The sequence below is a fragment of the Trachurus japonicus genome, chromosome 2 (assembly GCF_045865225.1).
Source record: "Trachurus japonicus isolate A0001 chromosome 2, Traja_1.0".
In the NCBI taxonomy this organism is placed as follows: Eukaryota; Metazoa; Chordata; class Actinopteri; order Carangiformes; family Carangidae; genus Trachurus; species Trachurus japonicus.
The window spans coordinates 8235820-8249831 of NC_140908.1; the positions used below are offsets into that span (position 1 = coordinate 8235820).

The 14012-nt window shown below is 45.4% G+C and overlaps 2 protein-coding genes across 10 annotated transcripts in view; one reads left to right on the forward strand and one right to left on the reverse strand.

Annotated features, from left to right (window-relative positions):
- The window catches only part of LOC146990722 (uncharacterized), a 142876-nt gene that overhangs the window by 5470 nt on the left and 123394 nt on the right, over positions 1-14012 (reverse strand). The window lies entirely within an intron of this gene.
- Positions 2082-14012, forward strand: part of raph1b (Ras association (RalGDS/AF-6) and pleckstrin homology domains 1b) — a 40618-nt gene continuing 28687 nt past the window's right edge. Inside the window, 1 exon segment of the mRNA XM_085798289.1 lies at positions 2082-2382. The gene's annotated coding sequence lies outside the window, so the exon portion shown is untranslated.

A 14012-nucleotide genomic window follows, 5' to 3' on the forward strand; every position in this document is an offset into this window, starting at 1 on the left:
TTAACCAATCAACTATCGGGAATTTCCAGCTCCAGAGTGGCAGACAGTTGGTATTTATGTCTCTCCTCCCTTCAGGTCCTGAAGACAGTTTTCTGTAATTTAAAACCAACCTGATTGGTCTTCAGGTTTGTCTGTTTAACTTACCCATTTGTAGATATCTACAAATTAGACATTACATCACAAACCACACAAAAAGCAAACCGATCAACATCAAGAAAAGAAAAAAAAAACTAAATGTACAAAAAGTTAACGATGGATACAACAGAAAGCACAAACTCTGGACTCCACTTAAAGCAGAAGTAAGCGATCCGGTCGTTTTGGCTAATGCTGCGTTCCAGTCAGGCTTTTGAAACTGTAAATTACAGCTTCAAGTCATAATTTACGACTTTGTAGCGTTTCAGGCAACCCACTCGTGTTTTTCCGACCTGTTTTACCTGTGAAAGTCACTATAACGGCCACTCGTAACTTCCGACTCGTGAACTCGTACCAGATCGAACTGGTACGACTTCACAGGTCGGAAAAACACGAGTTACGAGTTTCCTTGAACGCACCATAACAGTCCTCGTCCCTACGTCGCCACATTCACGGCGTTCCTTGGCTGCACACACAGCCCTGCATGCCGTTCTCTCTCCTCATTGGATAAAAACTGTAGGATACGATAAATGTTTTCTCCTCGGCTCAGAGCAGAGCAGAGTGACTGAGAGACCCGTGTTTCGGTCCAAACACTCTATGTAAGTGATTGCTGTCGGAAGATATAACTATTTAAGACTTATATTAACACAAATATATCACTTACTTCTGCTTTAACCTCACACATTTTACTCAGTGTTGTAGGCCTAAAGTCATCCAAACTGAATAAATTCAAATTACACAACTATAAACATAATCACACATGTCAAAGTGGATTTTGAATCCCCATGGACAGTCAAATAAAGACATTTACCACCCGATCCAACCGTAAAGAGAACAACACCCCGAGGAAAGCATGGTGTATTGCATGAACCTCCCAAAGGAGACTCCATGGAAAGAGGCTGTAATCCCTCTAACTGCATCTTTGACTCCACATCAGCAATTGAAGAGGGTTCCTCAGACCTACAGGATAATAAATATGCTACAGAATTGTCTTGCATATAATAGGCTACATCTCGGTTTTAGGTGAAGGTGCAATAAGTAGTTTATCCCACTAGATGGCAACAGAGCATTTGATTTTGATCAGCCTGTTGATAATAGTCACTAACATTTACAGGCTGCAATTTTATATTAACTGCAGTAGCGTGTTTCACTTCATTCAGCATCTCTTCTTTTCTTTTATTCAGGTTTTATAACAAGAATTGGTGGAAATAAAGGGACAGAAATGCTTCCTTTAGTGTAGCATGGTGACAGAGTCTAAGGGATTAGGAGCGTTTCCAAAATGTTTCCCTGTAATTCTAACTCTGAAAATGAATGAGGGGGGTTGAAGGGCTAGTAATGCCATGTGTCCATATGGATAATGCGTAATAATCTCCTAATCTGGAACATGTCCCTTTTGTCTGGTGGTGTGATTTTGGGTGAGCATCAGCAAGAACTCCCCCTGTGTGGTTTCATATGGGTCCTGAACTCAATTTGCAGCTTCCTAAAGCATGTTTGTTTGTTTTTTTAGTGTTATTCTCACAATTACCCTATTATTATTGTTTATTATAGGTAATAGCTGCTGGATATTGATGCTGCATTCAAGTTTCCTCCAACATTACCGGTTTCTTTGTATATACAGTCTTTTATGATCAAATTAAATAAATCAGGTGGTCTTAAAATGGATTCTGATCAAATATTATTTAAAAACAGTTTTATTTTTAATAAAATGCAGCACATATAGAGTTTGCATTCAAGTAGCAGGTTAAAGAGTTGATGGTGAGTGTGTAATTTTAATTCTAATGAATTAGTCAGCAGGAAGTTGTATTGCAAAAATGTGTGAATTATTTACCTGGAGCAACACAGCAGTTCATCTCTTTCTCAGTCACATCTGCTCTTCAATTTAAATCACTCCTCTTCATCGTTATCAGCAGTGGTATTGGATATTTCCCACGGTCCGTGAAGGCAGCAGTGGATTCTGGGCTGGACAGGAAACGACGGAGACGCGCAGCGTGTCTCCTCATCAGCTCCGGGAGAGAAGAATGGGAAAGGGAGCAGGGTTATGTGTGTAGACGAGGCAACGTGAGAAAACATGAGGATAACGGACAGTTTTTTGACTTGTTAGACTACCTCTTTAAAAACACACTTTACTCATTACACACACAGGACAACGGGACTTTCCTTCTTTTCCTGCCCGAGGACTGGGATCATTTTCTCCCACTGGAAAACACAGAGAGGAGGAGAGAGGAGCCTCTTTGTGAATCCCACTGGACTGTAAGTGGCTTTTTCTTTTACTATCTCTGTGTGATCCACGACTCCCACGTCTTTTCGACCTCTCTAGAATAAACATCCTCGCATTGTGAAAATGTCAGTGTTAAATAATCCAGTTAATATATCAATCAAAACACACCTGGGAGGAGAGCTCGTGTTATAGGTTTGGTTCTGTGGTAAAGAAACAGAGGAGTGCTTAGAACTGCGTGTTTACCATATGACTTCTTATAGACAAGAGCTGGGCACAATATAGCATATTTGAGTTGTAGCTTGTTAAAAAAAAGTGTAGGCTATAGGGTTGTCTGTTTGAATAGTGGGGGGTTTTAATGCCCCCCTCTCTACCCCTCCACCCCCCCTATGCGGCCATTGAACAATCCCTTTCTTAGGGTGTGCGGCGTTTGGGCCGACTGGGAAAAGAGCCGCAGCTTTTCATGGGAGTGACATTTGAACATGAGCCCATTGTTGTGATGTATTTGTTTTTGTATTGCCAAAGCCCAGCCCTGTGACTAGTGTGTGTGTCTGGAGGTATTTTTCAACCTCGTTTTTCCTCCTCTGCATCTAACAGAGTGGATATGTAGTGTACAGTCTCCACCCTGTTTAGCGGGAGGAGGCTACCAGCTCCCGGTAATGGCCGATGGTTTTGTCGCGGTTATGTTTATATCCTGCCGGTGGTCTTATCAATTATTAAATATATTTTTAAAAGTACATAAGATACGCTGTGGTATATGTAAGGGTTTCTGGGTTCAGCTCATCAATAGCTGCTCTCTTCACAGCAGTTCATGAGCACTGTTTTAATCCCCTTTGTTGAATGACGCCGCCGGCTGCAGATTGGATAACATGTAGCCAGTTTGACCAGTGGCTATTCCCACTTCCATGTTAGCATCCACCTTAGCTAGTGTAGTCCAAGTCTTTTCCTATGTGCAGAAACCTCTTGTTAAAGTTAAATACTGACTATGCTGAAATAACTAGAGCTCACCAAACAACCAAATTATCCCTAGATAGCACACACACACACAAAATGTTTCCCCTCTGGCCCAGCATAGGCCCAACTCTGGCCCAAATACAGCATTGTTGCAAGATGCTACATCCACATCTGGACCTGTTCTGCCACAGCTGTCAGTCAACACTGCAGGAGAACAGAGATGTGGGCCGAACCCGGGCCAGAAGTTGAGCAAGCATCCCATCAGAGGTCAGGCTGTGTCTCTCTCAGTGCTTTGTAGCGTCCGCTCAGACATTAGCACTGGAAAGATAATGACCCTTCATTGACTGTAGGGTTCAAAGGTCACCCGACACTAGAGGTGCACACCATGTCGCCGTCTGTCTGACCGGCGTACGGTCCCATGTTCCCGTCCTGTAAACATCCCCTGTGTTTGCACTGCCGGACAGATATTTAGCTGCATCTCTTCAATACAGGGGAGGGGCTCATAAAAGAGACACCAAGAAGCCACTTTGCCCCTGCCTTTATTCCCCCTCTGTGGCATTATAATAGACCGTCTGTGTCCTGCAGGCACGGTTGATTTGCATCCACAAAGCACTAGACTAGAAGCACATTATTCTGGGCATTGAGACAGTGGAGCAACAATGCAGGCCATTCGCTTACAGTGCAGTTAATGGGTTGAAAATAACTACTGGCCTTCTGGTTGCTCCTCCTCAGCCAGATGCATTTAAGCTTGTTATGTTTTTTGTTTTTTTTTGTTTTTAAGAGGAAAGAAGCAGGAGGTTGGCGTCGGATTTCACTTTCTGTTTCATCAGAGACACAGACAGAAGATGTAAGACGCCCAAAAGACACTTGTGCAAACACATAATTGATTTAAAAACAGTAGTGAACACGAGGGCAGACATAATAACAACACCCTGCGCAACAAGACCGTACAGGACATTCACTCAGTAGGTTGAATTATCCTGAAGTCACTGCGTTCAGCTCAGCCGTGGATTAAATTTCTAGCCACAGAGGTAAAACACATGTTAGAGCAGAGCGTGTCATCTCACTGCCTCTGTTTAAAAGCACATGTGAGGAATTTTTCACTGTCAGCTTTTTTTTTTTTTCCAAGGCCATTGGAAAGAGAACCTAGGGAGACGGGGGGGAGGTGGAGTAGGGGGGTATATTTAGGAGAAGAAACAGCTCAAAATACAGAACCAGAGACATGTTTTTCTCATTTGTCTTCGCTTGTTTTGCCAGAAGACGGAGAGAAGAAACCCCGTCTGCTTTCCTCCCTCCGTCCCTCTGCCTCATTTTATCCTTCTTTGTACACTTGACTTCCTTTGGATGTAGTTGATTAGATGAGAAAAACAGTTGTCAAAGAAATTTTGTTCTTGAGGAATGATCCCCAGAGACTGTGTGTATGTGTGTGTCTGTTAGGGAAGAGAGATTTGGAAGCTATTCTTGGTTTGTGTGTGTGTGTGTTAGCATCTTCTGCGTGCTGGTGTGTCCATCTATCAGCACTTTTACGGCCCCTGTTGTGCGAGTTGTAGGGACCACGTCTGAACTCTGCCCATCCATCCACCCATGTCTGCGAACGTAATGAGACTTAAAGGGATAGTTCAACATTTTGGCAAATTGGCCCATTGCCATAATCCCTATAGTTTTAGCAGTAGGTTCATTACCTCGGTCGGTGCAAGCTATTTTTAGAACAGCGGAGCAGAGCTGTGAGCTGCTCAGAGCTACACTATGGAGGCTAATGGGATTTCTTGGTTTCTCTCATCAAACTCATCAAATACACAATCCAACAACTCCAAAAAGCTCTGGTGGACAAGTTGTGACTTTCACATTCACCACGCTATGAGATAATAACACAACGTTACCAGACAGAGTTGTTTTAGAGGTAAATTCATGCAAAACCACTGTTGCACGTTCCCGTAGGGCGCAGTTTTTCGGCAAGCAGTCTCTGAATTTGTGTCGAAAACAAATTTACGTTATTATCTCATAGCGTGGTGAATGTGAAGGTCACAACTTGTCCACCAGAGCGTTTTGGAGTTGTTGGATTGTGTATTTGCTGAGTTTGATGAGGGAAACCAAGAAATCCCATTAGACTCCGTAGCGTAGCTCTGAGCAGCTCACGGCTCTGCTCCGCCGTTCTAAAAATAGCTTGCACCGACAATTAAAGGTAACAAACCTACTCCTAAAACTACAGGGATGGGCTAATTTGCCAAAATGTTGAACTATCCCTTTAACTGCACAAAAGCTCCAAAGACGAGAGGCTTTTGACAGGGGGGGTGATGACTGTGGTGATGGTCGGTGTAAGTTTACACAGGTTGTGTTACAGCCGTGGGTGTAGTTGGGTAAAGGGGGAGGACGCCACTTCAAACGAAGCCTTCAACACACTGATGAAGAGCCGGAGGGGAGACGGTAACCTGATATTTCCTCGCTGACAGGAGCCACCTCGGCTCCACCAGCTGCGGCGAGGGCTCAGCTCAGTGATGCCAAACAAGATGCCATGTTGTGTATCGCTACACCTGGGTGTGTCCTCCCTCTTGTCGCAGACACGTGCTCCCCCCAGCCTGTATGGGGCCTTGTTCTGGTAACATTTTGCTGACCTTTGGTGGCAGCTGCCCCTGCCATTTGGAAACAAAGACAAATGGCCGACCGAGCCTGCCCGTGGCCTCTGAAGCCTCCACTGTTCCAGATAGCGAGTCGCTCTTCCTGTTGGCCTTTTCATACATACATAGAAACTTCTATCAATGCCCTCTATCGCAGGAAATCAATTGTTTCAGATCCATTTGCAGCCCTTTTTTTAACGTGGTGATTGATTTCTGTTTTCAATAATAAACATACACCCATAGAAGGTGTGCTGATCCGATGTATGGACAGGACACGCAGGCATTCGCTCTCCCGCTGCACCGCTGATCCGAGTAGGCAGAAGGAGGACATCCTCTTCTCTTTCCAGGGCAAGACATGATCTGAGGCCTCGTTCAGCAGCTTCACTCAAGCGCACACACACACACACAGCGCTATATAAAGACACACACAGCGAGAACTGACCCGCCACCATCGGATCTCCTAGTGATGTTAGTCCTCATATCTGTGCCACTGGGTGAACGCTTCCTCCTGCAGCGCTTTGCAGTGCGACGACTGTACGCATTTATAGCACGGGTCAGTCCTGGTGGGATTAAACTGTGCAGAAGGAAGAAGGGAAACTGCTGTAATATTCACTTTAACAGGCTTGTCTACTTTCCTACATTTCCCAGAAACCACCTCTGCACTTGTTGCAGCCAGCGAGTAGAGAAAAAGTGAAAGTTGGAGCAGCCCCTTTATTCTTGTTGTCCTGTTGTGGCTGCATTGCATTCTGGTCTACTGAGGCCTTACGCATACATATATGTATGTCTCCATTTTTTTATGACGCACATCTCCCTGTGTAATTACAAGGCAGGCACCTGTGGAAAATTGTGGGTCTAGAAATAAGCCCTGAATCAGAAGGACAGACTGAAACCGAGTGTTGCCTCCTCACGCTATGATACATCTCCAACATGTCGTGTTGAAAATTCATTAATTGTCACTTTTTGTTTGCATCCTGATCCTGCCACTGTGCAGTTTGTTTAGGCAGCCATTAATCAGCCAAGGCTTTGACAATGGCAGCTGGTTGATTCTCACTGCCGTGCTGCTCCCCCCCTCCTCTACTGTATTATTGTTGGTCCGTTTTATTCACCCACTGTCGTCAGGGCTCTTTTGTTAACTTCACAGTGCACAGGACGGGGAATCGGGCAGGGCTATCTGTCACGCAGTCATGCACCCTCATGCAGTCAGCATGATCAACACCTGTGACTGCCACAAAGCCCCCGAGGCCCTTCGCTGTTCTGTTTGGTGCTCTTTAATTTAAGTCACACACGCAGCCAGTCAGGCAGTCGCCCTGAAACTGATCCCGACATCCAAGGCTGAGAGAGGGAATCTCATCCCAGTGGGAATTCTCCACTAAAATTCCAGCGGTGGCATCGGATATCAGCGCAGAGGAGGTGATTTATGGCTTTTTTTTTGTGTTTTGTTCCCCCCGCCCGCCGCACCAGCCTGTGTAATCCGCAACAAAGTCCGGTTTGAGCATCCACCACAGCAGTCACGGGACGGACGGGCGGGCTGATGGACGGCGCGGCTTGTCTGTGTGGGGATGGACGGCCTTTAGAACCGCTCCATGGATAATGGCTCTTTGACATGGAGAGAGCAGGGAACGCTTAAGGCGAGCTGGAGTACTTCAGAGAGAGAGAGAGAGGGTAGTGTTACCAGCATACAAAGTGCCAAGTCAGAGGAAATATTCATGTGCTTTGTGGCTGCAGCTGCTCTATAGGAAATATACAGTATTGACCATTCAATGGGGGGTGATGTATGATCTGTCCTGTTTCCCAATCACATATGGAAGCAGAGGGCTGGATTTATTCCCTACTCTCCTTATTGCTTTCACATGCGCTATTTTGCATCCTTAATTGAATTAAATGAAATGACTGGTCCGGTGCAGTGCCGTTGCTTTTACAGCCGAGGAATAAAGACGGAGCAGCAGCGGTTCCTGTGTCCTCTCCGTCTGATCAAAGTTCAGCCTGTTCTCATGAAACCAAAACAGCGGATTGCGTGTCTGTGTGTTTATACGTGTGCGCCGGCTCGGTGGTGTTTGTTTGCCTTCTTGCAGGCTCTGCTAACACTTACAGTCCAACACACACACACAAACAAATGAAACTGCACCGTTTCCCCCTTCATCCCACTGTGAAATGCCTGCCTCTTGGCCTAAAATGTTTAGATGAACCCCGTTTGGACGAGTTTATGCTTATACAGTTGTCTAACCGTTGACCCCCGGGTTGCATTCCTAACAAATCCGCTCTTATATACCACTTGGTACAAACTAACACTAGTGGTATTATAAGACGATTAGAGAAAGTCAAAGATGCATTTAGGGTGATTACAGCATCCCTTCCCTTGAGTCTCTTTTGGGAGGTCGACTCAGCGATGCATCATGCTTTGCTGGGGGTGTCATGTTTGTTTGCGCGGTTACAAAAGCATAGGTCTGAATCATTGGAACAAACGCACAACCCTGCACGCATCGGAAAATAGATTCCAGACCTGATTGAAGTCATCGTCCTCTTGCGCTGCAGCTCCAGCAGGATTGTTTTACACTACACGCATAATATTCGAGGCCAAAACAGGCTCACCCCTGCATTATTTAAGCGTTCCAGCTGCTTCAAGTGTTTCTGTGTTCATTTCAAGCTGCAAACTAGCAGCACACCAAAAAAAACTGGGGCTGAAATGTCTTGTTTTGGCATTAAATATGCACTGTAGCCTACTTTAACCCCCCTCAGATCTCACCCGCACTCATGAAAGTTACCCCGGCTCAAGTAGCTGCACAATCCAGGCTGTATTTAAGCATGTGGTGAAACCTCAAGGAAAAAAGGGGGAAACGAGAGGGGTTGGACTGCAGCCCGCCGCTGTCACACTGCCCACTGGACGGGATCCCAAGCCAAGAGCCACAAGGGTCCACCGCACATCGCCGTGTCACTGGTGGTGACTCTACGGCCCGAGCCGGCTGCCAAAGAGGAGACAGGGAAGTGGAGGAACACCTGTGAGGAAGAGGGTGAAGAACGAAGAGGAGGGAAGTGTCGGATGGAGGAGGAGGAGGAGGACAGGAGGGACAGGTTTATGAGAACCAATAAAGTCTTTTTTTTTATTTTTCAGAGCAGCTGATGTCATGTGAAATACATCGTCCTGGAAACTCTGAGGTCATCCTTCCTCACGTCCTGCGCCAGAGTCTCAGAGTTCCACTTTTTCCACAACGCTTGGCTTGGAGCTTGGGCTCTGAATTCACTGTAGAGAACCAACCGTGTAGCCAGGATGCTGCGTTTTTCTTTCGACATCAGGGTTCACGCAGGACACTGGAGGAATGTAGGCGTTTCAGACAGTAACTGTGCTGAGTGCTGACCTACAACTAGGAGAGGATCCAAGCGAAGACAGCCGTGCCTGCAGTTGTAGAAGTGGATTGACACATTTTTGCGAGAGAATCCCTTGTCAGTGGCTCAAACCTGCAGGCTTAATCTCACAAAATAGTGCTCTGTGGGGGTGTGTGTGTGTGTGTTTTTGTGGCTGCCTCATGCCAAATCTCATTGACTAATACCCTTGCAGCTCTCCAAGTGAGCCTGAGCTGCCATTGACTTGGCTGAGTAGCTTGCTAATCTCTCTCTGCTCCGCTGATCTTCACTCTCCAGTGATTCCCGATTATTTCAGCCCATGTGCCACACAGGCACATCCCGGCGACTGAATCGAGATCTTTGGCACTGTGACCAACTTCCAGGCGTCACCAGCAAATCTGCGGTCAGCGAGCTTGACCCCCTCACCCCTCACTCACTGCTGTTGGAGACAGAAACAGTGTGAATGAGAAATACGGTTTCTGTCTGTAAGCGGATCGGCTTTGAGCGAGCCGTGTTAATGAGTCGGTTTGAGAGTTGGAAAACGCAGTTAAATGAAAAACAGCCCCGCAAACACATCCACACAAAGGAACTGTTTCTGATCCAACACAAGAGGAACGGGGGTCCAAATGCGGACAAACACAAGAGGCATGTGATCATGTAACCTTGTATATGTGTGTTACATTACCCATAAACCCCGTTGGCAGCTCGCCAGCCAGTGGGACCTCCATCAGATCCCACCGGCCATCGTGGGAACATTCCTGACGCAGCGTTATTCCATAATTCCCACCATGTGTGGTTTTTCCAGAGCCGAGTGCTCACTGCAGGGGCCGTGGAGAATCCCACTGAGGAGAGGGAGATCAGCTCCTTGTAATCGCAACCAGACTGGAGCCTGTGAGAGAGGGAAGAGCAAGAAGGAGCTGGTGAATGATACAGGAGGGTCCGGTTAGTAACACCTTCAGCAGGGTTAAAGCTCAGGACGGCCATCTTCATGTTTATGGTTGTGTCATGTGACCAGGAGTCAGAGCACTTTGAGTACAGTCAGTCAAATCAAGCACCACAACCCACATGTGTAGTTGTGTTCATATTACTAATGGATGAATCACTTAAAGGGATAGTTAAACATTTTGGCAATTTGGCCCATTGCCATAATCCCTATAGTTTTAGAAGTATGTTCTGTACCTTTAATTGTCGGTGCAAGCTATTTTTAGAACGGTGGAGCAGAGCCGTGAGCTGCTCAGAGCTACGCTACGGAGGCTAATGGGTTTTCTTGGTTTCCCTCATCAAACTCATCAAATACACAATCCAACAGCCCGCGGCTCTGCTCCGCTGTTCTAAAAATAGCTTGCACCGACAATTAAAGGTGACAAACCTACTCCTAAAACTATAGGGATTATGGCAATGGCCTTGGGCCAGTTTGACAAAATGTTGAACTATCCCTTTAAGCACCACAACCCACATGTAGTTGTGTTAATATGACTAATGGTTGACTCACTTAAACTCCAGGAACTTTATCTGACACAGTCATATTTAAAGACAAAAGACAGGTGTTTTATTTTGAAATCCAGAAGGTGACGTGGATGTAAAGGGATTATCTGCAGTGTTATGTCTGCCTGTGGACAAACTATAATGGTGAGAGTGAAATGAAAAAGGGGCGTGGTCTGACCGACATATGCATTACATTATTGGGTATTAACCGGCCATAACGTCAACAACATGTCATCTAGTGATTTCGTATTGACCTGCTAAAGAGGTCAGGCCGCCCGCTGTGCAGGAATAGCTTCTTTGCTTTCCACCTGACCTGTCGTAAAAAGCTGATCAATACTAATGCACCTTTCCCAGCGAGGACGCCGGGCTCTGTAGTGAACCATCAGTCTGTCAGCCGAGTGTACAAGAGCACTCAGGGTCACGTCTGAGGCTGAGGGCCAGATTAATACGCCGCTTCTGATCGATAAATCTCCACGGGTGCAGCCATTGTTATTGCACATCAGTGATCAATGGATGGAAGTGTGTGTGTGTGCGTCTGTTCTTTGTCGTCAGCGCCACATTATCACGGTGAGTTGTCTTCGCCTTGCTGTGTCTCGCAGAGCACCAGACTGTAATTTATCAGCCGACCAGATGCTATCTAGTCATGCAATGCAAGAACGAGAGGAATGCATCTTTGATCATTAATCTGCGGCCTCTGTGGCGTCACTGCTTCTTCATGCAGGTATGGTTAAGAGCAGACTTTGCTCTCTGTTTATGGCTTAGTGTATGGTGGTAGGCTATTATAATGTTTACAGTATAGCTTTCCACTTTCACCCTGCAGGATAATCTTAATAGATGTGCTGATTTGACTTTTTTGTACTGTTATTGTTTTGCATTTTATTCTACTGTAAGTACTTCCTGTTATTTTAGTCCATTCTACTGTGGCCTGAGTCTAAAATGACAGAGTTGGTTGCAGTGTGCACACCACCACACTTTATTTTGTTTGCTGGTTTTATGATGATTATCCTTTGGAATAAGGCTTGTCTTTCTGATTGTGTTTGTTAGAAGTAAAAATGAATGAATGTGAGTGAGTTAGCATCACTGGAGATCAGCACGAGGGGGGTGTTGCCCTCCCTTTGAATGGGTCTGACACAGATGCCTAAGGGGGAACGGTATGCACTGGTCTGCCTGTTTTTCACATGATGTGTCATCCTGAGCAACAGAGACACGGAGTAGTGGCCTGTGTGGCACTTTTCCTCTATGTCTATTTGGAACAGGTCTGTAACATGGTCCTGTAAAACCAATATTAAAATACACAATATATAACATGCAGTAGACTATAATATGCATGTGTAGCTCTGCGTGACTCACTCGCTGGGTTTCCCCTTCAACAATCCTGCCTTTCTTCTCCTGCTGTGACATCACCATCACCCCTGTTCACCCACTGCCCACTTCCTGCCCTGACAGGAAATGAGCCACCCCAAAGGTTTGCAGTAAATACACGGGTGGGGGGAGGGGTGTGGGGGCGTGGGTGTTAGTGGACAAGGACACACCTGTGTCCACCACATAGGTCCCTGTGTTTCCCCTCGGCCTGTTGTGGAAGTGGGGCACCAAACTAGGCCACATAAAAAGTTTGGTGAAACTTAAGTTGTTGTAAAGGCGCCAGGGCGTGGGGTTGCTCCGAACATGGGTAGAGACACGCAAGGGCGTAATTTATGGGGGGTTAAGGGGGTTATAACCCTCACAAAAATCTAATCCAGCCAATATAACTGGTCATAATTGGTCAAGCCCATAGAAACATAATGAAAAGAGCCACAAAACCAGCAAATAATGTAAAATAGTTGGTTTGTCATATAAAAGGAAAAACACGACTGTCATATCAATGGATTAGCAAGTAAATTGTTGTCTTAAATTAGCTGGTTGATAGTTTGCTATCTGGAGGTAAAGCTATGGGAGGATGCTACAGAAATGCACTGGTAGGATTTAGGCTACCTGATCTGAGAACTGATCGGCTTTTCTCTCCAAAGCAAAATGTCATTAGTTCATCTGCCTGTTATGAAATAGCTACACAGTGGCAAGTTGTGGTAGGCTATAATTAAAGTCCTGTGAGAATAAACGTGTCAATCACCACAATAGATTAACAACAAAATAAAATGCTGTATGTTAAATAATGATGGTTTAAATGACTGAAACACCTTATATGGGAATGCCAAAATAAAGAGGTAAATTTGCCTTGTCTTTTTATCAAAGGTCATGATTTTGAACTAGGACACATATACACTAACCTTATTTGCTTTAGGCCTATTTATATGGGCAGAGATCTTGGCCACCCCAAAAATGTTTTACCCGAAATTACGCCCCTGGAGACACGGACACAACAATTTATTATTTTTTTCTTTATGTGCCTACAGAGACGTCTTGTGCTACAGTCTATGGTGCACTCCCTTTATACATTATGGGTTAGAGGTGCAAACAAACAACAAACCAAATAGTAGGTATAAATCCAGGCTGGGTATTTGGCAAATACCCAGCCTGGATTTCTAATGACCATGTGCGGGGACAGTGTTCGTGTCTGTAAACATATCGTATCGTACCTTTGATGACGACAGCAGAGCTACATTATCTCCTCCTAGAAGTCCATGTAATATCTTTGTTGTCTTCTTCATTTTTAAAGACTTAGTGTACTTTCACAAGCTAATGATATCGTGCTAGATTAAAATAAAACAATTAAATTAATCAAAAAACGGCACCGTACCGCCGCCATGTTGGAACTGCGCGACGATGATGACGTGTTTGTGTTTTTACAAAGATCGTCAAATCACAGCGAGATGATTCACTCCTCATCGCGGCCGCATGGCAGCATCGTGATTACTGCGTTTATTTTACGCTCGTTCCTTCATCCGGGGCACGTGACGCTGTCGCTGTGATGCACGTGATGTGAGGATGTTTATATCAAACTGACCCCCGCTGCACGTGAGCAATTGGTGTTGTTTTTTCTTCTGAAGTGTGTGGGTGTGTATCCAAATTCAACATTACACAGTGTCCAAGAGTCCAGCAGCCTGCAATACAAGTGTCAGGTAGGCTGCATCAGATGAAACAGACATAGAGTTGGGTTAAATATTGGAGGGGACAAATCTGCTCTTTCAAAAACATATAATGTTGGCCAGTGCTGCAGAAAACCCAGATATTTGGACAGGAAACTGGAAAGAAAAATGGAAACTTGTGTCTGAAATGGTTTGATTTGCATGTCCTCCTTCCTCGTACAGCCACTGATCAGAAGTCAGTTGTGTTTC